The sequence below is a fragment of the Anoplophora glabripennis genome, unplaced genomic scaffold (genome assembly GCF_000390285.2).
Source record: "Anoplophora glabripennis isolate ALB-LARVAE unplaced genomic scaffold, Agla_2.0 scaffold232, whole genome shotgun sequence".
In the NCBI taxonomy this organism is placed as follows: Eukaryota; Metazoa; Arthropoda; class Insecta; order Coleoptera; family Cerambycidae; genus Anoplophora; species Anoplophora glabripennis.
Window position 1 is genome coordinate 125,007 of NW_019416462.1, and position 26,870 is coordinate 151,876.

Below are 26,870 nucleotides of genomic sequence, written 5' to 3' on the forward strand. Positions count from 1 at the left end.
GGAAAAAACTCCAAAATCTCCGATACCGAGATCAACTATCCGGAGAGGCCAGAAGGGAACGAGATCCGACGTCGACGGGCGCTTTTTACTGGAAACGATCGGAGGAAAGCGACCGAACGTCTACTTCCGACGTCTGCAGTACTTCAGTGGGAATGCACAACGCGATTGAAGCGATACAGAGCAATATGTAACAATAAATATTCTATGGTAAATGTCTTGAATGTATTAATTAAGAGCACTGTCTGTTAATTCTGTTCAATAAATCTTTTAACACATCTTCCACGGTTTGATTGAAAAAGCCCTGTCATCAAACTCAAGAACTTTTGGAGGTCACAGCTCACAGGCTCGCTTCACGAGGCTTCCGTCATTTGCCATTTATAGTGCTTAGCAACCACTACTCGCTTCACGAGACATAGAGATCTTTTAATATTTCATGAGCCGCGAAATGCGCGAAAGGCGTGGCGTATCATTCTTCTAATAAGCACGTTGTGAAAACATTGACTCAGAATTAGACCACGTGCCTCATTACAACTAGAAATGAACTAAGGCGCTCGGGCATCAATAAAGTCAACTGGCGAACGTTCGTTATATATATATATTTTTATTGTTTAAATTAAAATAATAAAGAATAGGGCATTTTATTATATTTGTAATCGGATTAAAGGCTTGTTTACGCTAGAGCTCGAGAGAGACTGTGAATAATAGGTGTAATGTTTTTAGGACGTAGAATAATTTAGGCGACGGTCGGAATTATGTTTCTGCGCATATGAAGGTCAAAGGTCATAAGATTTTAAAACATCTCTACCACCCGAGGTAGCCTAACCTGAGGTGAAGACCCTGTTCGATAGCCCCCTGCATCGAAACAGCGGTAAACTCCAGGCTCCCTTTTGAAACCTGCGATACCGTCCGAGACTGACCACCTCCGATGAAGATCCTGTTCGATAGCCTCCTGCATCGAAACAGCGATACACCAGGCTCCTCTAGAGACCTGCGTACCGCCCGAGGTAGCCCAACCTGAGGCGAAGGTACTGTTCGATAGCCCCCTGCATCAAATAGCGATACATTCCAGGCTCCTTTAGAGACCTGCGTACCGTCCGAGACTGAGCATCTCCGACGAAGACCCTGACTCCGATTGTGCCGGCTCCATCGAGAGACCCGCACCTCGGTACAGCGGTACACACATAGGCTCCTACGAGTCCTATCATTCAGACTCTATCGAGATCTGCAAATCCGAGGCAACTTTCCTCGTCAAACCTCTAGGCGGTCACTCGTCGAGGCAACTTTCCTCGTCAAACCCCTACGAGGCATTATCTTTGTGACCTACGAGTACAAGGCGACGGCGTACTCAAAATTTAGCAGAAGTTGTCCTTACTTCTCAGGGCTCCCTCAAGAGACCCACATTTAAAGTAGAGTCAGTGTTTTCTACCAGACGTCTACAAGACTTTCGGAGCAAAAGAGCTTGCTCCGACATTGTCGTACGGGGTAAAATGTATCCCTGCGACGCGACATCCAGTGCTATGAGGATTAGTGCCCTCGAAGGTACAACAAATAAATCAGATCGTGATTCTATGATCAAGATTGGAGCTGGACGAGACCTCGTTCCCCCCAAACGCTATCTCGGTACTCCGTGGAGTCTAAGGAGCCGAAGGTGGTAGCTCGTAGTAGTACGCGGCACGGAGACGCCACAGTACCGTACAGGCTGAGGTCCGTGACTACACGAGTTATCGATACCACCTCGAGTATCCCTCAAGACATGCCCATGGAGACGAGTAGTTGTTCTCATGAGTTACTACGAAGTGGGTTACCCACAGATACTCGGGACGAGGTTATACCTACGTACCAACTGGTAGGGTCCGGGGAATCCCATGAGCCTGACCACGGTTCGCGGTCTGGCCCCGATGTCGGCCTACCTCCTATATCGGGTGTCCCGGGACGTGGAACCGTTGGCACCGGCAATACAGTACAATCAGCATTTTTACGAAATGGTTCCCAGCGGGAGCAATGCGCATCTCGTTCGGGTGCCTTAGCCGACTATGTCGTAGGTGACGTAGCCGGCTCTTTCCATCTAAACAATTCTGGTACATCGCCCGTCCATTCTCATGATTTCCCCCGAACATTCGATCACCGCCTAAGTTATTTAGAAAGTCTAACCCGACACGGCGCTCGACGTGGGGCTCGAACATCGTCTTCAAGATCTCCCTCACGAGCTCGTGTCCTAGACACCACGTCTGTAGGCCATATCCACCACAGACCACAGTCGTTCGAAAATATAGCGCGAAGAAAGTGAAGATCCATTTGAACTTCTTGTGTCTCCACCGCGGACTCAGGTCGAGGAACCAATAATTCCAATCATAGTTCACGACATGGTGCTCGGCGTGGGGCTCGAAGCTCTGCTTCGCCAACCTGGACGAGTCCAGGTTGGCGAATCACCCCAAAATTCTCAACAATTAGGCACAAATGATCAAAGAACACGACATGGCGCCCAACGTGGGGCTCGATTAGAACTCCCGATGTCTCCACCGAGGACCCATGTCGATGTTACAAACAATTCCAGTCATAGATTACGACATGGCGCCCAACGTGGGGCTCGAATAGAACTCCCGATGACTCCACCGAGGACCCATGTCGATGTTACAAACAATTCCGGTTATAGATTACGACAGTATCCTCATAAGGACGTCATACTTTTCTAATACTGAAAATCAAATCTGAAATAGTATATTGCTTTTACTACGCGTAGAGGTACGCACTTAATTAATCTGGACTAAGAAATTTTTATTAATGCATACTTTGTTCATTACAATCTAATTGTTTATGAAATCGTTTCCTTGACAATCATTGTTTATTTATTGTTGTGATAAAAGCAAAATTCGTTTTAATACCTATAAGTACTAAAATATATTAAAAAATATTTAAAATCGACAGTGGTGATGATGTTCAGGTGTCCGGAGTTAATAGCAGCTGCAAAAAAGTGACTTTTTTATTACCAAATAAATCTAGAGAAAAGTACGAATTCGCTTATAAACGTTTCGAGACTTATTGGCTTCCTCTACAAAGTTGAAGGCACTCCATGTTGAAGACAACACTTAGTATAGTCTTTCCGAAGTCAGTTGAATGTGCAAAAAAACGTCAGGTATAGTTTTTTCCGAAGTCAGTTGAAGAACCAATAATTTCAAGGTATGTACAGGCTCGGTCGCTAAGCAGCAACTCGGCATTGAAATATTTGAAAAACTTGTTACCATACCCATAAACAGATCTGGTCGAATTAAACGTGAAGACGATAGAAATGTATACGCTCAGTTGAAGAATGCGAGCGCGGCCAAAGGAAAACGAGCACAGTTGTATTGGGCTTCTGGGCAATAAATCACAGCAGGTGCAAGTGGTTCATAAATTGCCTAGCAGTGCAGTGCAGCAGTGCGGAATTTGGTGTGAATCAGGCAATTTTAATTTATTATAGGCACCTATCAATCATTCATATTACAACTGCGAAAGGGAGAAATAAGAGGAATATTTTGTTTACTAATATTATCACAACATGGCATTTTGCAGACCTTCTGAAATATCCCTCTTATTTCTCCCTTTCGCAATTGTAATATGAATGATTGCCAGAAGGTGCCTATAATAAATTAAAATTGCCTGATTCACACCAAATTTCGCACTGACGCACTGCACTGCTGGGCAATTTATGAACCACTTATTGCCCAGAAGCCCAATACAACTGTGCTCGTTTTTCTTTGGCCGCTCTCGCATTCTTCAACTGGTCGTATACATTTCTACCACCTGCCTGACCAGACCTATACATGGGTATGGCTAAATAAATATGTGAACAAGTTTTTCAAATATTTCATTGCCGAGTTGCTACTTAGCGACCGAGCCTGATACATACCTTGAAATTATAGGTTCTTCAATTGACTTCGGGAAAAACTATACAACGGAAGACATTGATATATTATCAAATGTTTTTCCTGAAACGGCAAGGTGACAATTATAAACCAAAGAAAAGTTTTGTCAAATAAACAACTTGAAACGTTTACTATTCAAGCACCAGATAATGCATACTTAATTAATAAGGTACGTAGATGTGGAAATTTTAAAACATCTAGATATTAGTTTTTCCCTTTTTATTGCCTTAATATTTGGTGTTGCCGGTGAATGTCGCTGTGATGAACTGTATCAATTACATTTAAATGCTATAGACTATTTAGAATCAAAGCTTTTGATTAAAATACCAGACAATAAAACGAAAAAAAACGAGATCATTTGTGATGAAGGAAACTTATTATGCCACTGTATAGAAAATATGTTGCATGCCGCCCAGAACAATTTGCCCGCTGTTTCTTTAAATACTCAAATCGGATCTATAATGCCATGGAGAGATATCGACTCTTATTCAGTTTTCAAGAAAAAACTTTTATCAAGAATGCGTTTTTTTCGTATCTTGCAAAATAAGGCGTGTTTACTCTTAAGCAAAATAATATTTTTGTGTTTTTGACCCACCCTGTATACCGAAATTGAAGTTCGTCATAGTGATTCGTATTTTCTAAACAAGCAAAAACTGTCAAGAATGCCTTTTTTTCGTATCTTTCACTTTTTGGTCCATTTGTTCTCTTGTAAACTCGATCCGCGGACATTCTGTATAGAAGAATCTTTTACAATTAAACTAGACATAGCACATAAAATATTTAGAGGGGGAGAGACAAAGAAAATTTTGCCAATAGTAATAATGTTGTCGAAGAAGAAATAATTAACAGCAATAATATCGGCCTAGGTTGGAAAAGTAGCTTCCCCCACTGTTTGCTGATGGTTGCTTAGCAACGAACTAAAATACATAATAGAATACGGTGTTTTAGGGTTTTAAATTGGGCCGAAAAAGTACACATTTCCGACGGTTTCATAAAAATTATATTGTGCTTGAGAGTGAACATTATTTTCTAAACTTTTACAATCTACTTTACTCAGAAAATGTAAGAAAAGTTATTTGATTCCAGGTTGTAAAGAGTTGCTTCAAGAATGAGAGCTTTTTGCGAGTGCCAAGGTGTAAAAAAACACTGGACAACGCAAAAGCGATTTCTCAGATATATTAAAAATAATTTTTTGAAAACTGCTTCGAAATATTGTTTTTATACGACTGCCTTGCAAAAGGGGGTTTTGCGCACGGAAAACACGCTCTGAAAACGGTATTTTGCACACGCCGTGTGCTAAACATTTTGCACACAGTTATGACATCTTTGCACACGCGTCTCCAGATTGTGATTTTTTGTTTGATGTTGTCACCCAAATTATGCAATGTTTCATGATTCTGAAGAGCTTTTACAGAAAGCAAGCGAAATATGTTCGGAACTGCTGCCCACAAAATCCAGAAGCAGGTATGAAGCTGAGTTAAGCCGATTTATGGACTGGCGACTAGCCAAAAATGTCCAAACTTTCTCAGAAAACGCAGTAATAGTGTATTTTGAAGAACTATTTAAGAAATATAAATCTTCGACGTTGTGGACGATCACAACATACATCTTGGAAGCTATAAAAAGTTGCAAGCGCTAATCAAACGAAAATCCGAAATCTACGTCCCAAAGAAGTCCCAAATCCTCACAGATGATTTTTGCCGGTTTTTGACGAAAGCATCAGATTACAAATATTTACTTATCAAGGCGGTGGTGGCAGTTGGACTATCTGGGGCATGTCGAAGGGAGGAATTATGTTATCTCAAAATAGAAGACACCAAAGATTTCGGCAGTGCTATGCTGATTAAACTGAAGAATACAAAAACAAAGGTACCAAGGTGTTTTACAATTACAGGAAACCTTTACACTATCTTAAAAAAGTACTGTGCTCTTCGTCCTCCTAATCTGAAGACAGGCAGGTTTTTTTAAACTATCAAAACGGAAAATGTTCAAGCCAAAACGTTGGCATCAACAAAATTGGAAATGGCTAGGGAAATCGCCAAGTTTTTGATGCTAGAGAATCCAGAAAGTTACACGGGACATTGTTTTCGGCGTTCATCGGCCACAATTTTAGTCAATTCTGGCTCAAATCTGCTTGCCCTCAAACGCCATGGAGGGTGGAAATCCAGTACAATTGCCGAAGGCTACGTTGATGACTGTTTGAGAAATAAAATGGAAGTTTCGAAAAAGGTAGAGTCTTCTGCTGCCACAGAACCAGAACAACGATCGTCTACTGGAATACAACAAGAAAACAACGACCGCACGCTGAAAAACTGCACTAAAAACACGACACCAAAAATATTTTCTATTACCGAAAGCGAAAATGGATTTTTTCAAGTGATGCAGTGTTCTTAATTATGTACAATCTAATATTTTCACAGTTATTTTATTCAGGGCGTTCCTTCTACTGAAAATTCCACATAATTTGCTCACAGCCTCAGCTACACACTCTCCGTACTTCTAATGAATTTTTACAATCTCCAGTGGCTCATCCTTCGTAGAACCCTCCATTTTGTCTAACCGCAACATGTGACCCTGCACTGCCAACTCTTCGGAATGAAAATTGCGCAAAATTCAAATCCTGCGCTGCTTTTCCATGTAATATTTAAATCGAATTCCATATGACATAAATATATTCAAACGCATTAAACAAATCATATATGTGTTTATTAAAGGAAAACCTTGCGCATTTCTTATTATGAACCCCATTTTATTGAGTGGCTCTTGAATTATGATGTAAATATTCTCTATAAAATTCAAATTGTTATCAAAAGTCACACCAACATCTTTAAAAAATTGAGAAAGTTTGAGAATAATACCTGATAATAAACTTTTTATTCCTGGTAATGGTCATGACATTATACTTATTTATATTTAAAGGAAGATTGTTTTTGCAACTAATCCTTTGAAATAATGATAAAGAAAAAATATATAAGAAACTAATGAGAACTAACAAGTTCGAAATTGGTCTATGTCGGCGATTTTGCTGAATTAGGAATTAAAGGCACCAAACTTAAAGATTCCGCCACTTCTTGACTTAATTGTATTATGCAAATGAAATGATAATAATTATCTTTCGAAATCTTTGTACGGACTCAAGTTACCCACTGTGTAATCGTTTCTCTAATATTTTTATTGAGCACTTCGAGCTTACATTAATGTGACTTATAAAGTTATCATAAATATATTATGGAATTACCTATATGCTTAACTATTAGGTACTGTAGCATTAAAATGCATATCTTTTCATTAACTCAATGGTAAATCAAATAACAAATAGCGCAATAGTATGTGACATTTGACATTACGGTATAATTTATAACAGTGCTGGACAGGTGTTATTTTTCTTCCAGTTGGCGTAATGAAATAGCTTAATAGGAAGCGCGATTTATTAAAGGAAAACAATAAATTACAAATAATTTGAAATGGGAACGCAACAGTAATTTGTCAAATGTTGAATACTAAACGGTGATATGGTTCTGGAAATTTAACAATTTGGAAAATAGACGAAAAAATTGCAAAAATCATAAACAATTACTGGGTTACAACTTTTTAATTGTCCCATACATGTATGTTTCTTATTTTAAGAGTTGTTTCTTATTTTAAGAGTTGCAAAAATGTGCAGAATTTTATGGCGATCACGGATGCGTTTTTAAATTTAGAAAATTCCGAATAGGTCCGAAGATATTCCAAGAAAACTGATTTTGTTATTTCTTTTTTTTAGTCGTATTTCACTTGTTTTTCAAAATTTGTGGACAAAAATGTGTAGTCTGGTATTAAATGATGTGAGGAATCGATTTTTTTGTCAGTACTGACGTATCTAAAAATGTGTGCTGAGTAGTTTTGTAATTCTTATGGACGCCATATTGAATTTTTATGGAGTTTTCATAAATAAATAACGAAGATATTGAATACAATTGTATTTTTAATAAAAAAAATCAAATAGCCATGTATGTAGAGGTGTGCTAGAGCATACTTAATTAAATTTTTTATAATGTGACTCTTATTCATTTTTCAATGCTTTTTTCCGTATCTTGCAAAATAAGGTATGTTTACTCTTACGCAAAATAACATTTTTGTGTTTTTGACCCACCCTGTACAACAAAATTGAAGTTTGTTTCTAAACAAGTAAAAACTTTTATCAAGAATGCCTTTTTTCCATATCTATTTTATAAAATATTTTTATAAATTTTGCCGGAATAAACAATGAATATGAAAATAACTTATTTTAATAAAGTTTATATATCTGAGATCGCGATGCCTTCAAATCTTATAGCGGAAATGATATGTGATGATTTTTTCATTAAAATCATTTCTTGTTATTTTTTACCCTTTCCATGGTATTTTTTCAACGCCCTTTTTTTCCATATATTTTGACCTTTAATCTACATGCAGACATAAGAAAAGTATAATTACTCAACAGACTGCAAAATATAATATACAGAGTGATTCAAAAAGCAATTAAATCTTTCGCGACTAAAATTTCCTTGTATATTAGGCCAATCAATAGAGCACTAAATAAATCGGTGATTTTGTGACAAAAATATTAGTTGCAAACGAACTGTGCCATCATATAAATGACAGTCTATAGATATATGCTTATATGTTTCCTACTCCAATTTACTATTATTTAATTTTTTATAAACATTTTTATGCAAAAACCGCATTTTTTTTTAGTTTTTTTGCTTATAAAACCTGAACTAACGAAGCAATCTGAATGCTATAAAAAAACAATTTGTAGAGAATCAAAATACGAATAAAATAAGAGATCGATCGATTCGATCAGATAATTAGAAACGAAGAAAACCCTGAAAAAACGGAAAATTTAGCGTTTTTTAAAAAATTTATTACTCCGCCATTTTTTTAAGTCGTAGAGCTGACCCTGTGCATAAAAGTAGTAAATTATTATATGTACTTTAAGTGTGCACAAAGCTGGCGCTGTCGGACCATTAGTTTTGGCACAATCGCAATTTGAATTTTTTGCAGCACTATTTTGCAAAATATCTGGATGCGTTGGAGGTGGTCCGATTTTAATTTTTCTGCCGGATTTTAAAAGTAGAAGTGTAATACTACAGAACGTATATTTTAATTTTCCGATAAAATGATGCGAAACAGGTAAAAAATTCCTCCAAACATGCTCAAAAACGAGCGAGCGCGCGTATGCGGTCGTGTAGTGGTGGAAGATCGGGAGATGAGGGGCAGTGGATATATAGGAATACAATTTTGAATATTGTTAGTTATATTATAGTTTTTATTATAAATTCGTTCATAAACAACCTACAAAATGTAATAAAATGTCCTTAACGGTATTCAAGGGCACCTAAATATGTAATCTTTAGAGCACAATTTCCACTATATTTTCCAATTATAATAAACAAAACGTTATTACCTTGCCGCCGCCACTGCTTTCCAACGTTTGAACAGATATTGTGACCTATCATTTTACGATCCTACAGATCGAAAAATATTATGTCAGGTTAGTTCTGTTAGTTACTATTGATTCTAAAAAAAATGGCGTTTAAATATCGGACTGTCATTGGAAGTACAATAGCAGTTTTCTCCATGTGTCATTGTAATATAGACTAAATTGATTACCAATAATTAAATGGCAAAAAAGTCATGTAATTGTAACAATATCAGTTTATATATTTTTTTTATAATCAAACACTTTTATTACAGACAAAATTTGTTAAAAGTAAGAATTTATTTACAAACAAATATTTTTCTCGATCTATATAAAATGAAACTATACATATAAAATCGCGTCTAATATGATTATTTAATAATAAGGCTGAACTCCAACGCCCAAAGGGGCGCTGCACATATCAACCCAGATTTACTCCTGCTTTATTAAAATAAAAATTCGCACGCCACACCATTAATTCCGTTCTTCGTCTCACCGCCGACGCAGAAGTTCGTCCTGGAAACATAGTAGGCCGGCTAATTTGAGCGTGAAAGCCTGACAACGGGAAAATGTCATGACATTAAAAGCAGCCCGTCAAAAGAAAAGGGTGGGTACTCCGGCGAAAACGACATTGTAAAAAGGAAAACGGCGGTTTTAAAGACTATGACCCAGATGCAACAAAAATGTTGCGTACGCAGTGGCTTTTAACGTGTTACAATACAGGATGTTCCTTAATTCGACGCCAAGCTCTGAGGGGCGTTTCTTGACCAAAATTCAAATGACTTCTTAATTCTTCAGTTTTTTTTTTATCGTCTAGCATCACTTTGCAGAAATTTTAAACTGATTTTGTTCGCTTACAGATTTCTGGTAATATTTTTTCAATAAAATAATCATTTTTTTATAACAAGTTCTTGTGTAGTGTTCATAGTTATACAGTGAAAAATTATTGAAGTTGTAGTATTTTCAACATTTACATCGCTGGCCTACTATAGTTTCTAGTGTTATTCGCGTTGTGCACCGTGCGCAATGCGCTCACCCTCCAGGTAGCTCCAGGCGATTCTAAATACTGAAATCCGATTTTAGTGGTAACGTTTTGCGATAGTGTTTACATTATTTTTTCAAGTGTCAAAAATGGCTTACGTGTATAGCAACTCTATATAGTTGATGGATATCGTTTTAATTTATGGTGAAGCAAAAGAACGTTTGTTTTACGGTGAAGCATTTGTGTTATGGTGAAGCAAGACAACATTTGTGTTAGTTCGTAGAAACTGTGGATAAAATTTTGAACAGTTGTAACATCAGATATGTCAAATTATTTTATTAATTAAAACCACAAATTAATTTTATTGAATAATAGCAATAACGGCAAACGCAGTTGAATTTGCTGATATAAAATCGGTGTTATAAAATTTTATTTATTTCTCTCAATGGAAAAAAAATTCTTTCAATTTTTTGTCCGTTAATTTTTTATTATACTTTGCTGCCGACTGCATACTTTACCTTGCGCAAGGTCAGGTTCTACAGTGGACCTGTTTCCAGTGCCGTGCAGAAATGTATTTTTAAATCATTTTCAAACTGCCCTTTTTGATTTTTTTTACAATATTGTATTTGTTGTCCAATCAATTTTATTTTAATAAGTTCTGAATCACCCTGTATATTAATATTTTAGTTCCATTGTTATACTAATATAGTAATAATTCAAATTACAACACCTCTTCAAAAGAATAAGTTGCCTTGAACTAATTTTTTCATTACTACCTTGATAAAGAAAAGGATCCAATTTTTTGACTCCCGACAGGGATGAAGAATCTGATACACAACAAAGAAGGCTGTGGTACTCATTTTCTAAGATAAATACATATTTCTTAAACATTAAAGTTAATAATTTAGGCATTTAACTGGTATTATAAGATATACATTGTGGCTCAGTAGAAACCAGGACACCACTCCAAAATATTTTTGAGACGTACCATTCGAATGAAATTTTGGTAAATTTGAGATTCTTGTTATTTTAACCAAAGAACAAACATACTGTAAAATTTCCACAATGGAATTGAAGATTTTGTATAATCTACAGCGTGTTCTGAAAATCTGTAGGAATTTTGATAATAATTTGACTGACCAAAAAATGTCCAGATCTTTGACTTTCTGAACGTGGGAGTCATCAGGTGAAGTCGAAGGTCTTCCTGGTAGAGGATCATTTTCAACTGATTGACGACCACTTTTAAATCATGAAAACCATTTGTAATATTGCATACGACCTAGAGCATTATCTCCGTAAGATTGCTTCAAAAGTGAAAAGTTTCCGTGAAAGTCTTCCCCAGTTGGCAATAAATCAGTTAATGTTTATAACTTTAGCATTTACTAAAACAAGTATCAAAACAATCGTTCACAAAACTTATAACGAGCGTTCAAATAAAAACGTGGTCAAGTTGGTTCTGAAATTTTGGACGTAGGGCGTAGCGTATAGCAAATGAACTTAAACGTCATCTGTCAAAGCGCTATATCGCCGCTATCAATTTGAATATTTTCGTTTTAAAAAGCGTTTAAAATGGTGTTTTCTCAAGAACAAAAAGTGTTTATCATAGAGTCCTACTTTAGAAATGGACGCAAGATTGATGGAATATGGAAGTATTCTATTGAGGAATGTTTCATAGAATTTCAAAATCAATTTCCCGGCGTTGTTGAGTACAAAATTTTTCAAAGTGCAGTTCAGCGTTGTGTTAATGTTTTTCGTGAAACGGGCAGTGTAACAAGAAAAGAAGGAAGCGGCCGACCTAAAAAGCGGACTGAAGAATTAAAAGAAAATGTCCAACAAATAATGGAAAATGCGCCAAGAACTTCTGTACGTGTTTTATCACAAATGGTGGGAGTATCAGTCGGTACCTGCCACACAGTGTTAAAAAAAGATTTGCGTTTGTTCTCCTATCGTTTAACTTGTCAGCAAGAACTTCATGAAGTTGATTTTCCGCGACGGGCTGTATTTTGTGAATGGTTTTTAAACAACTACGGTGAACTTCATAATATCACCTTTTTTTCTGATGAAGCCTGGTTTCATTTAAGTGGTTACGTAAACTCACAGAATATGAGAATGTGGTCTTCTGAAAAACCAGATAACTTTTTTGTCGAGGGCCCTCTACACGCTCAAAAAATTGGAGTTTGGTGTGCTCTCAATCGAAGGAGGATTTATGGACCTATTTTTTTTAATGGTACTCTTACTGCGCAAAGGTATAGAGAAGAAATTATCGCTCCTTTTGTTAACCAGCTGGAAGAAAACGAAATTACAAACTTTTACTTTCAACAAGATGGCGCAAGGGCACATACGGCAGGCGAGACGATGAATATGTTGAGGGAAGTTTTCCAAAATCGACTAATAAGTCTCAATGCTGAACATGAATTTCCACCGAGGTCATGTGATATTACGCCGTGTGATTTCTTTTTGTGGCCTTACCTTAAAAACACTATTTTTGAACTGCCTATTCCTGATTTAAACCATCTGCAGGCTCGACTTATAGACAAGATTCGTGAAATTAACAATACCCCGAGCATCTTAGAAAATGTCTTTAATTCTTTGAGGAACAGGTGTGAAAAGTGCTTGGAACAAGGAGGGGGACACTTTCAGCAGCTGCTTTAATTTATTGTTATAACAAGGAGGGGGACACTTTCCGCAGCTCCTTTAATTGTTTGTTATTGTTATCACGATTATTCTTTAAAATAAAGTTATATAGTCATTAACGTTATTGAAACTGACAGCTGCTATACAGCTCGTTGAGAAATGAGGTTAAGTTGGTCGCTATAAGCTACTCCCTACGTCCAATGTGTCAGAGCCAACTTCGACCACGTTTTTATTTGAACGTTCGTTATTTACTGCACTGAAAAATACAAACAAATACTTGATGCTGTTAAATATGTCATTATTGTTAGTATTCGACTAACTCGTAGAAGTAGTTGGCAGTGACTCCCAAGGACATTTTAGAATATAACTTTATTGAGATTACACTACCTAAATCGCATATGTACATAATATGAAAGTTCATTTATCAAAGATCGACTTATTTTTTGTTATTCCAGCTTGTAAATTTATGGTATATTGTATATGGTATCATTTTCAACACATACTGTATATAAAACAAATCACAAGACAGTTCTTCTACTGCCAACAAATATTAAAACCTTTATAGCTATGCCTTCTAGTTTGTCAATATCATTAGTTCGCGGCAATTTATTTTTGATGGAAAGTAAGATACTGTCACATACCGTATTCCGTGAATATATGGGTGAAAAATTTTCACGCGATTATTCAACGTCCACAGCCTACCCCTTTGACGTCACGACGCGCTAAAGTGCGACTTTTACTAAAAAAATAATCACAGTTTGCGGTGACTTAAAAAAATGGATAATACAGGTGTATAAACTTCCTTTCATTAGTACAACCGTACGTTTATTTTACTTATTTTTGTTTTTTTTTAATTTTATTGTACAAACAAAAATAATTTTCCAAAAATTACTCCCTTAAATTTCTATTTTTGAATTTCGAATCAAATTATGACATTGGTGCGTTGGTGCGTAATGCAGAAAAGGATATGTAAATGTAATGGGAATTTTACTATGCATATTAATTAAATGTAAACTATACACTTGTAAAAACAATTACTACATACTTACGACATGACTAAACTTATAAATAATTTTATGTTACTATGTAAAATAACACGGTTGTTGAATCACAACACGTATACATTTTGCTGAACTTTACATGCTTAATGCTTATAACTGTAAAATATTTACAGGGTGTTAATGAAGTTATGTAAAAAATTTAAAGGGGTGAAAATGGAGCAAAAACTGAGTTAACTGATATCACAAACTTGTTTCGGAAGTTTAAGGTCATAGAGAAAAAAGCTAATTAAAAATGTGTTTAAAACTGTTTTGGAACTGCTGAAGCTGAAATATATGTATTTTATCGCGGCGAGTACTTACAAAAAAATTCTTGTAACACTTTTTACGAGTTTGTAGGTTTTTTATGAAGCCGGACTGTATTCGAAAGTCCACTGTTGTAGTGATTGCTGTGCTGTTTTTCGAGAGTACATTTAATAGTCGTATTTCCAAGTTTTCTTTTGAAAATGGCGCATTTATTTAGCAATCGAGAATATTATGATATGCTCATAATTTATGGCGAAGCACACGAAAATGCCCACAGAGCTTGTCAAGTGTACCGTGCAAGATATCCTGAACGACGTGCCCTCGCACCGCGAACATTTGTTGCTGTAGCGCAGTGTTTTGGACACCGGTGAAGTACAACCGCGTCGATGTCGCGACGGTGGCCCAGGGCGACCATTAAGAATCTTAAATGACGAGGAGATGATTTTAGATCTCGTCGAAGAAGATCCGCTGATCCGCATCGTAGCACCAGAAATATCGCATAGCAATTATTTCGCATCCTGTTGTCTGGCAGACATTACGAGAAGCTCAGTTGTACCCATTCCGTATTCAATGTGTTCCAGCGTTTACTCCTGAGGGTTTTCACTACGTCGAGGTTTTTACGAATGGTTGTCTCAGGAACATGCAAGAAATCCTCAATTACAGCGCAAATACTTGTTACAGATGAAGGATGTTTCAGTCGAAATGGTGTAGGTAACGTCCACAACACTCACCAGTGGACTATCGAAATTCTACACGGAATATGTCGCGGTGCCTTTCAGCAACAGTTTTCAATTAACGCCGTATCGTTAATGACACTATAATACGACCTTTTGAATTGCCTAGACGCTTATACGGTGCTTCATATCTACATTTTTGCAAAGTCGCTTGTCGGAGTTATTGGAAGACGTGCCATTAAATGTTCGGCAAAATATGTGGTTACTGCATGACAGAGCTACCGCTAATTTTTTTCGGAGAGTGCGCGACTTTCTAAACATTACATTTCCCGATCGCTGGATAGGCCGCCCTCGGTCCTCGACCTCACCCGTTTAGACTTCTTTTTGTGGGGATATGTGAAAAGTGTTGTGTATTCCACGGAAGTTCCTGACATCGACCAACTGCGACATCGTATTGCCTAAGTTTGTAACACGATATAAGAGGACGTGACAATTTTGCAACGCGTGCGAGCGAATTGGATATGTCGCGCTGAAGCTTGTGTGGAAGCAAATGGTGGGTACATCGAACATCTTCTATGAAAATCAGCAGTTCTCAAAAGGTGGCCCCTTGCAATGTTGAGGTAACTCAGATTTTAAAATTACATTTTACTCAATACAAATCCGTGTATTTACCTCATTTTGACGTAACGGACATGTGGCAAAAATATAAAGTTCATTAACACCCTGTATACATACGCACAGATAGAACAATTTTTTACAATTCAGTGGTGGTCTTAAGACATCGCATACATAAACAAAGAACGTAGGACACCCTGTAGCTGCTTATAATAGAAACGTATTATTTTATTTGTTATTTTGACTACAGCTGGGAGTGGTTTGATTTGCATATCCAGGTAAATATTACATAACCAGGTTATTGTTTTATATTAATAACATTTCGCAACGATTTATCGGTTTCAACATCATACATAACATCAATTGTTATTTCATAAATTAATCAGATTCCTTTCAATAGGTAATACCTACAATGCGAGAAAAAAATCCTACTGCCATACCAAATGTGGGACTTAAAACTAGCTATAAACAGGAAGGCACACAAAAACCATTTTATAAGTTGGCCTTAAAACCAATTTATTACTTAAACCCAAATCAAAGTATTTTTTCTTTAGAAAAAAATAAATATTTTCCTTTTAAGTGTCTATGTAATTTAATTTAAATTAGAATACTGGGTACAGTTTTATTCGATGACTTATCTTGACTTTTTTATATTAGAATATACAGAGCCTTCATAAATGTTTACAAGCCACGTGACTGGCGAGCGTAGGCAGCCAACATTGCAGGGCTGGTACTGGTAACGAAAAATTCCTGTATCTTGGCGTCACCAATATTAATTATTCGTTTACAATGAACAATGACAAATCGCTGCGTCTACCCTCGAGATAATCCGATCGCTGATTGGATGAATAGAATCTCGTAATACTTTAAAGTAACAACAGGGAGTCAGCTACAATTAGATCGAGTCTCAAATGGTATTTTAACGTAAAAAAAATAATGAATGTTGTCCACTCAAAAAAGGAATATTACTATTCTGTCTTATTTGTCACCAACCCTTATTTTAAAAATAGTGGGGTCAGTTCCAAAAACGTTAATGGAGCTACTTTGCTACCATAAAATTATTCCCCACTTTGGTGAATAAACCGCAATAATTTGATTTCTGGGTAGTACCGATCATTGGGGCCAAACACTTTATTGTCGCTTTGATAGTTGTCTATTTTTATGGATAATGGAAAAGGACGGCCAAAAAGCAAAAAAAAATGGGCTGACAGATATAATTTTTTTTTACGTAAAGGCTGTTTCGATGAGGATTATATTCATTTTCATTATTTTATATTTACAATGTGATAAATGTAATATAAACATAATTTTCAATAATCTTTTTAAGTATCTAATCGTCACGTTTTGGCAATATGAATACTAACAATACCAAAGTTGAACATTCTAATTTTGAATAATCTATCATTCTTATTTATAACTTCGATGTGTTTAAAATTCCTAGTTTTGAAATGACATTGATTTTTCTGCATTTTGCATCGTTAATATGCTTAGAAACGAAGAAAATGAATACTTGTGACGCAAACAGAAATATTACTCAAACATTCAGTATAACTACAGTAAGTGTGTACACAAAATTATTCTTACAATTAGAAATATTACAATTTTAGAAGGGAAGAAAAAAATGAATTCAAATTTTGTACGTTTGATTACCTAATTAATCAGTTTTAAAATATATCTACAATTCCTACAAATCAATTTTTCGTCGTTTTAGGGTTATACATTTTTAATACATAATAAATTTTCAATAAAGGAAATGGGGAGGAGCGTAATCTAGCCTTCAAAGTTTTCTAAGTATTCTCTGCTATATTGAAGAGTACTATATCATTACACAAAGTATTGGCTTCTACAAAAAATGCTGACAGACTACTTTGAAGTATAAATATAAGAAGTTGTACTAACGATGAGGAACAAAAAAGTAACCTGATAAGTTTATTTCTGTTTTCAAAACAAAAACGATTTTCCCAGATGAAAAAATAATGTCGATTTGGGTCGGAGTTTAGGAAGAATGAAGTAAAACAGCTGTCAAGATTTCAAAAATTAGTCATACTATGTAAAATAGATGTTATTGTTGGTATTGTTACCTTCTATACATGGGTCATCACATCACAAACCAGTTATCTCAACAACAGCCGGGTCATTCGTCAGAAATTAAGGGGTATATGAAACAAATAACAAAGTTACTGTTCTGTCAATAAAAAACAAATAAATAGGTAACTCACCGGGGAGTTACACTTCCCCTAACCTTAGGATTCAAGGTATATCCTTCCATACGTTTCCATTACATTAATTAGCAACTGTGTATCATTCTTTCTTCAACAACTAGCTAGTGTCACCTGAAATAAGTCGAGGCTCCCCCGGACGCCAACTAGTAAGCATCCCAACTACCGGATGTGTGAGTCACACTATTATTATTATGCCACCTACTCAACACCACCCAGTATGTGTCAATCAAAGCGCATGCAAGACCCCGTACAACTTACAAGACACACTTTGAAGGAACCACAGCCATAAACACCGGGAACACGTGGCATGCCCTGGGGTTTTCAAAAACATAAACGAGTATGGCATATTACTCACAAATTCACAAATCATTAAACAACATATTCAAGCTAGCACACAGATATAATAATCGACCTTATTCGGGCGCTGGCCAGGCACCACTGTCTCAAAGAACACCCTCTTTCAGTTTCGGCATCCTGAGCTACATTTCTGTATATACTCATAAATTACATTATCTCAAGAGCACATAAATACTTGGCTGGCGCATTCCGTGTATACAGCTGAGGTTTGATTCAAAGCAACCACGATAGTTTCATTTCATAATAAAATATATATTGATTCGTATTATTACAATACTTTAAAAATAAATAAGTGTTACAACTATCACTTTCCCCATACAGGGTGTAACATAACAACCTGTCAAAAATGAAGTTTAAGAAAAACGTTACTCCTTTAAATATTTTCTGAACAAATAGAGATATTGTAACGAAATTTTGTGTGCAAAATTCATAAATAATTTTACGTGAAATAAATTTATTGTAGCACACCATTGCAAAAAAAACAACGTTCTTTGTCATTTTTGAAATGTAAACTTTATTTTGATTGATCTCTTTTGCTCCTGATATGAACTGCAATTTGTAAAGATGACGTTTAAATAAAAGGTTTACGCCACTGGTTTGAGATGAGACTTAATTTTTAACGTTGAATGCCATCGGTATGGTTTCTGAATGATCTCATTCTTCATAATAATGTTATTTCCCCGAATTAGTCTATTTTTTCAAAACCAAGAACAAATAAATCAAAATACTCTCAGGGTTACTGCATACAATAATACGTCAGTTTCAGCAAAACTACAACCTTGGAGCTAGGAGTAGTAGATATATAATAAACTCTTGAAATTTTATGAAATATTTCCCAATTAGTGCAAAGTACTGATGTCAATTCGTCTGAATGACATCACTTGACAATGTAAATATTTAAATCATGCAATCTTAGAAATAGGTATGTTTAAATATATACTATACAGTGATTATTATATGCGCAGGGTTTATCTATATTATCAATATTTACTTCCAACATAGATATAGCGTGTGTGTGATATTTTCTAAAAATATACGAAGTGATCCAATAAAAAGTAACTAATTAGATATTCAATATATGCACAATATAAATATATGCCAACGTCTAACGCTCTCTATTGAATGAATTCCAGTTCTCGATTTCTTAATAATATTGTTAACTAAGACGTGACGAAAGCCAAAAAAAAAAAGAAAAATGCATAGCGAAGTTTATGAGCGCTGATAAGAGTCAATCGGCTTCAGCGTAATCGCCGGTCATCAATTCTCGGGAGGACTTATTTTCTACATTCGGCCATCCTAAGACTTGACCTGCCGTCAGGTTACTCGGAGATTCGTTGATATCATCGTAATGAAATTAGAGATCTGTTGATCTCGCCATAATGAAGTTAGATGTCCGTTAATCTCGTCGAATTAGAGATCCGTTGATCTCATCGTGATGAACTTGGAGGTCCGTTGATCTCATCGTAATGAATTTAAAGATCCGTTGATCTCGTCGTATTAGAGATCCGTTGATCTCATCGTAATGAACTTACAGATCCGTTGATCCCATCGTATTAGAGATCCGTTGATCTCATCGTAATGAATTTAGAGATCCGTTGATCTCGTCGTATTAAAGATCCGTTGATCTCATCGTAATGAACTTAGAGATCCGTTGATCTCTCTTTAACTTGGAATGTAATTCATTTTTTTATTTGATCTGGCCGACTACCGTTTTCTTGTCTGACCTACCTATGCCTTCTCACATAACTTCGACTTCATATCGATCGTTGATAAGGACGTTGGTTATACGGAACGGCCCTTTAAACTTAGGAGCAAGGGAGGTGCCCATAGTGGCTTCAGTTGTGATACGTATCAGAACCAATTCACCTTCGGTGTAATTCATGGTTTTTCTTCTCGCTTTGTCGTATATTGTTCTTTCTTTTTTTCTCTGATCTCTGATCTTCCGTAATGTGATCTGAGATTCTGTGAAGTAGTGAATGGAGATCTAGTCGTTGTTTTTTACAAGGTTTTTAACGAAAATGAAATTATATTTGAAAATTCATTAAACATCACCGATGCCAATATCTTTGGCATAAAATGTATCACCAATTCATCGACTTCTTTAGCAATAAGACTTTCAGTTAAATCGAGTAGCATTCTTAAGGAAACAATTTCATCACGTTTTTTCCATCAGTATACAAGGTTGGTCAAGAAAATGTCTATCAACTATAAGATCATACGATTAAAACTCATCTTTCAGAACAACTCCATTTACTTCAGCTGCCGCTTCCATAATATGTATGGCGAATTTAATACGTCACTTTGTTTCCTAATTGATTTGCTAAGGACATCTTCACTAGTGTGGTAGAACATCTCGTATCGATTAAACACTGATATTTGTGCCCATTTACAAATGCCTTTTTGACATACATATTTCTATAGTTTGACTTATTTTCTACACGTGTCTCCAGATAGGTGAAATAACTTTTGCAATTGTAATTGTGAGTGCCAGCAACAGTATTTTTATCAAAATTTGCACCTATATAAATATTATTATTCTATACACAACAATTTAAACAGTCTAAAAATAATATATAGACAGAGCAAAGTGTAAATGTAGTGGTGCAATTTTCAATTGGCCTCACCATTTTTCCAATCAAGCTCGATTACCGGGATAATAATGAAAATATTTTTATTGTATAATTAAAGCTTATGAAAGTAATTATGTATCTATGTTTTTAAATGAGTTATTATTAGCAACTCTGTGGTTTCCAGTGAAAAAAACTTCTTCAAGGACACGTTTTGATTGCAGACCTCTCCTAAGTGTATCCAAGGATTTTCAAAATGACCCCTGAAAGTGATGAAAGTTAGCTTTGTTCGCACAAGACAATTTCCAACGATTGCATTTACATATGTTTGAGAACGATAAAATATATGATAATACGTATTGCGCAGGCTTCGAATTGAAATTTCTCGGCAAATTATTCTGACAGTCAGAAACCGATTTCCAACGTTTAAATATAGTACTGCGAACACCAAATTTTTAAGCAATAGTTTTCGATTTTGTTGTACGAACACTTTTAACGAAATGCGCATGCGTCGGACAGTTACTGATGGTTTCTGACTGCTCTGTGAACAAACCTAATATTTTCGAATCTAGGTTGTCATGGGCGCAGCTAGTGGGGGGGGGGGGGTTGTTCAGGGGTGTGCACGGGCCACCCCAGAAAGCTCGGTGCTCACTCCAGAAAAAAAGATTTAATATTATCATCTTTGTCATATTTTTTTTAGAACAAATCAAAACGTGTTCAAATACTGGGAAGTCGCTGATTGCGAGAACTTGGGGGGGCGGGGGTCCATAGAGCTTGCAGCCCTGGGCCCACCCCATGCAAAAATTGTAGTCACGCCCATGTAGGCCTACGACTTATTGCTTTTACTCAGATATCGCCGAAGTCCGACGCTTAATCTGAATGTGCTCTTTAACATTAACTGGTTCGGATCTGTACAGCGAACAAAGCTATTATCACAGCTTATAAACCAATACTGTTATTAGATCACAAATGAGTTTTGTAAAAAAAAACAAACGCGATTTTTTAATGAAAACCTTTTGGACGGATTAGCTCATTTAATTTTTACTAGAAATCTTACAAATTATTGGACGTAGACGGATTTCGTGATTGTGCTACCACAAAAAAAATACGTCTATATCACCCCAAACGTGTTAAATAAGAGGGGAGAGGTAGAGGGAGGAGAACGAGCGCACCTGACTAGTCACTAGTCAGTATCAACTAACCTTGGAATTTTACTTGTTTACAACTATATAGTATATAGGTAAATGTATGTTTATATTTCACAGCTCACAAAGGTTGAATAGAATTAAGAAAATTAAATTATGTAGGTATGTAGTTTAAATGTACAAATACTGATTGTATTTATAAAAACATGTTTTTCACTTTTTTTAATGAAATATAGGACTTGAGCAGACATTTTTACAAAATAAATTATTGATATAGGTAGTTTTTATAGGTATCTGTACTATAAATAGGTAGGTAGGTAAGTATACCTAATTGTTTGTTTTGATTTCAAAAAGTATATTTATGTAGAGGCTTTAAACTTGTAGGTATATAATTCATATATATGTTTTACCTTAAATAGATTTTCCAGCATTTTCTATATTTTATCGAGCTGAATGTACGTAAATTTAAACCAACTTTCTACAAATCTAAATAGACACCTAGTGCCCGTGCTCAATGTAAACAAAGCGCTCGTTCCGTTCATTAGCCTATAAAACACATATTTTACAACTTCTTTATAGTTAGACGAACTAAATTAATTGCTACATGAATTTTACAAACTCCTGTCGTAATTTCAAGGAAAACTTCGCATCTCGCTACGCTCCAGAGGAATTTACCAACAACCTAACCTATACAATCTCTAGTATTGGGGCTTTAAACATGGAAAAATACCACTTACCTTAGGTAGGATGTGGACCACACCACTTGATATCCCTGTACCTAATTTCACAAGCACGATGTGTCCATATTGTATTACGGGAAGTTGTTTTGCAACACAGTCCTTTCACTGTCAACTTAACGTAGGGCTTACTACACCTGTTCAGTTCATCACGATATAGGCGCGCGACGCTGAATCCCAACCCGCGAAACTTGCTTGGCTCGCGAGAAGTGATTACACTCAAAACGCGAATGAATAATAGATGGGTATGGGTATCCCCGCACTAGATTTGGTTGTCGTCGGACCCCAAGGACGTCCTTTTAAATCGAGCGGTAAAGACGTTACGTGGTAAATAATCAGAATAATCTTCTTTATTATATTTTACGTATTCCTACAAATAAATAATAAATACATAGTTATAATGGAACGTCACTATGATGGAGAAGATTTAACCATAACCGCTGGATTTCTTCTGAAGTTTAGGTATTCTAAATATTACCTATGATTATTTTCGGAAGATATTAATTCTGAAATTCAAAATTTGTGATCTATAAAGCGGGGTTTATACTGGTCACAAATTGTGAATGTTATTGGCAATAACATTCACAATTTGTGACCATTATTGGAAATTGAAAATACCACAAATTTGAAGTCTTTCTAGTGCACAAATTCATCGTCGATTGCTATTCATCTGAATATAATTAAAAAGGAAGTTAAATACCTACAGTAATTATTTAACATTTTTAACCTTAACCTTATACTTTCACAAAATGTAACCACACATAATAGGTATAGTTAAAATAATTTTAACTTCCAGCGGCAATACCGTGCGACAGAAAGATGGGGTAGTAAATTTATTTCCTCTCATTCAACTTAACAAATCAGAACAATTTTCGTTTTGTATAAACCCCGCGCACCGTTGACTGGGCGATTAAATTAGACCATAATTAACTCTACGAAAAGTTTTCGTCGAAAACATACATTTTTTTCTAAATTGCACGCTGTATTAATATACTCGACTCGATCCAATTTAAATTAAAGAAATTTATAAATTTTTGAAATCGTTGCAGCAAGATTTATTCATTAAAATACGCTGGCTGTATTTTAATAATTATAATAATGATTCTTTGCGACTTCCTAAATTAAAGTAGTAACAGTATTATTGATTCTATTATTAGCGTTCTTATTGTTCTTGGAAGTGTAAAACAAGGGTAGATAAGCAAGTCTGATAAAACTCTGCATTCAAGTTTTCAGTAATCACGTTTGTCTAATACAATAGTTGTACGAAATTCTCGATATTTATCAAATTTACTGAAATTCCATTATTCCAACTTTAAGGAACATATTTAATTTAACCTTATATAATTATTTACTTTCTAGAATGTCTGAAGTGGGTGGTGTTAAACATGTTCCAACTTGTGGGTGAGATATGACATGATATCAGACTTATCAGAGACAACAGAGACGCGCAACTGCATGCAAAATTTGAGTATGCAATACTTTATTCGTCCGCTGTACTGGAACGTTAGCACAGATGGCGCGCGCTCTGGTGTGAACTGATTTAAAAATGCGCGGGGTACAATTTATTAGTACTTTTATTTTTCAAATATATTTAAAAGAAAAATAAAATAACCAAGTCAAATTACATCATTTATTGATAAACAAGAAAGAAAATGTATAAAAAAAGATAATAGACAATATGGGTGGAAATTTTCAAGGTCACTTTCTCTTTTGTTGTTCATCTTTGACCTTTGGGACTTCTTTTCCCACAACGCAAATTGTGCAATTAAAAAATCCACAGCTATTCTTGACATTTCACTGAATAAGTTACGAACCACTGTGGAATCACTTAAATTGGACAAGGCCCTCAAATCACTAGCTCGTCTATTACAGATGGCCTTTAGCTTGCGAACATTCTATTAATCGCATCTTATGTGGGGTTGCATCCAGTTTTGACAGCCCTGTTATACCTCTAAATACAGAACGGCTTGATGGAGGTGGAGTTTGGGCCAATATGAGAATATCTGCATGAAAACATTATTTTTTAATTTTTCATTTTTTAAAGAAATACTTTTACCTCTGCTACATCTGACACTATGTCCCTGTATCTGGTGTACAGAATTTTGATTTTCTGGAAAATAGGCCAGAAAAGGCTTGGCACATCATGTCTTAACCACTTTGTACATAGTCGTATTGGGAATTTAATAGAAACCGAAACATTTTCTCGACCTTGTTGATTGAATACCCACAAACAAGGCACCGTGAATATATGTGTAATCTGAAAATAAATTGCAAAATGTAGCCCTTTCAGTTTGCTAAAAAATATTTGCTTACAATCGTTCGTTTCTTACTTTCTTTAGATGTCGGTGCTTCAAAATTTACAAGTCCTTAAACCCCAAATGTAAGACGCACTAACTTAAAAATCTACAGAAACAAAACAAAAAGCTGAACTACACTAAAAACACTATACAAAAACAATAGAACGAACTGATAATCTTATGTACTTGCGCGTCTCTGGGTTGTCTCTGACACATACTTCTATACATATAGTATAGAAGTATGTGGTCTCTGATGATATCTTTAATGTTGTTACTTGTTACCCAATGTACATTGGCACAAAGCATTGAGCATTGTATCTGTATTGGATGAAAGCATTGTATCTACTGGCTGAGAGTGACCTATTAATTTGGAAATACTGTGAAAGCACAACTAGTATTGTATTAGACAAGATAAACTTTTTTAGTACTGGTTTGTGCCAGTATATATTGAGTAGCAGATATTTTGTAGGTTATATGTTACTCATACTCACATGTGAGATAGACACCCAAATAACTAAGGCTCAGTATTTTGAGACTCGATCTCGGTTAAGGCTTGATTAACTAATCAGGCGATTAGACTGTACATGTACCCACTTATTTTCTAAAAATATATTCACAGTCTAGCGCCTGATTTAAAGTACCAGACCTAAATAATTCCTTGGATGTTGGATGGAGCATGTTGTCTGCAGAGTAGTTGTTTCACATAATATAAGCAGTAGTGCTGGCAACTGAAATCGGTTTTTTGGATAGTCGGTTAACCGGTTTCGGATAATTCGGATTTTTATGAAATCCGAAAACCGGTTATTCGGTTTATCGAATCTTCAAATATCCGAAAACCGGTTATTCGAATCTTCAAATATCCGATTACCGATTATTCAAATAACCGATTATTCGATGATCTACTTCCTTTTTTTTTTTAGACATCGATTTGTCCGATTGCAATTGACCGACTTCCAGATTTTTGTAGACCTTTTTTTTTTTTAGACAATTTCTCCGGGTCTGTCTTTGTAAAGCACCGATTTTTCAGGTGTCCGGTTTTGGCGATTCAAGTAACGGGTTATTGGTTTTAGCAACTATTCGACTAACCGGTTTTATCTGAAATGGGTTTTTACAGAACCCGGTTAACCGGTTTCACTTTTTTCCGGTTTTTGCCAGCACTAATAATCAGTTGTTACCTTTGAACATTTCTTAAAAGTTAAATAATTTGAATACAATTTGGAATTCATTTAAAATTTATTCCTCTAATAAATTTAAGTATTTAACTTGTGTTTATTACATGAATAACTGAATAACTCAATTTTTTTAAGAATCTAATTTCAAAATAAAACATACCTACTTTGGTAATTGATAAGTAAAAAATAATGTTAGTTGTTTATAAAAAGCTTGTTTATAATGAATTAATATCTTGCTTTAATTATTGTGAAACTAATACTTAAAAATGAAAAAATAGTCCTTACCTTTAATTAACAGTTAATTGTCTCACATTTTACCAAGTATAATGAAACATGGCAATTTTTTCAAAGAAAACTTGTATCCTGTCATTTATGAAACGTTTTTCATTTAATTTTTTTCTTTTTAAGTTAAAAAATTAACAGTTGGTTTCTTCAAACTCGCTTCAAACTATTTTTGTGCCACATTTAAAAACCACAAATTGGCTTCGATTTTATTAAAACATTTTTTCTAAGTGCAAGATTTTTTTACCATTTCTATTTGATTGGATATTTTTTCTACTGAAAAGAAAAAAATTGAGCAAATAATCCCTGAACAAATTTAAAATTTTTCCTTTTGTGTGACAAATCAGTCTGAAAATACTACAAATAAATATTGCAACAACCCCTGATGGGGATGAATTTTTTAATTTTTTTAGCACAGGCAGTAAAATATGCAAATAAATCTTTAATTGGCATTCTAACCAAGCCTGAAACTTTTTCCATTTTTTACTATACATATTTATTCTTGGAGCTACAGTAGCGGACAAAAAAAATTTCAGC

The 26,870-nt window shown here is 35.3% G+C and overlaps 1 protein-coding gene and 1 long non-coding RNA gene across 2 annotated transcripts in view; both read right to left on the bottom strand.

The window, feature by feature from the left end:
• LOC108910603 (phospholipid-transporting ATPase ID) overlaps window positions 1–22,781 on the bottom strand; it is a 128,980-nt gene extending 106,199 nt beyond the window's left edge. The window contains exon 1 of the mRNA XM_018715272.1: window positions 22,583–22,781. The gene's annotated coding sequence lies outside the window, so the exon portion shown is untranslated. The remainder of the gene's footprint in view (window positions 1–22,582) is intronic.
• A 1,492-nt stretch (window positions 22,782–24,273) lies between these two features.
• On the bottom strand, window positions 24,274–24,940 carry LOC108910599. The gene is made up of 3 exons (XR_001964461.2): window positions 24,913–24,940; window positions 24,639–24,839; window positions 24,274–24,585 (listed from the first exon to the last, which is right to left on the bottom strand). It is a non-coding gene; the product is annotated as an uncharacterized LOC108910599 (long non-coding RNA).
• Between the last annotated feature and the right edge of the window lie 1,930 nt (window positions 24,941–26,870).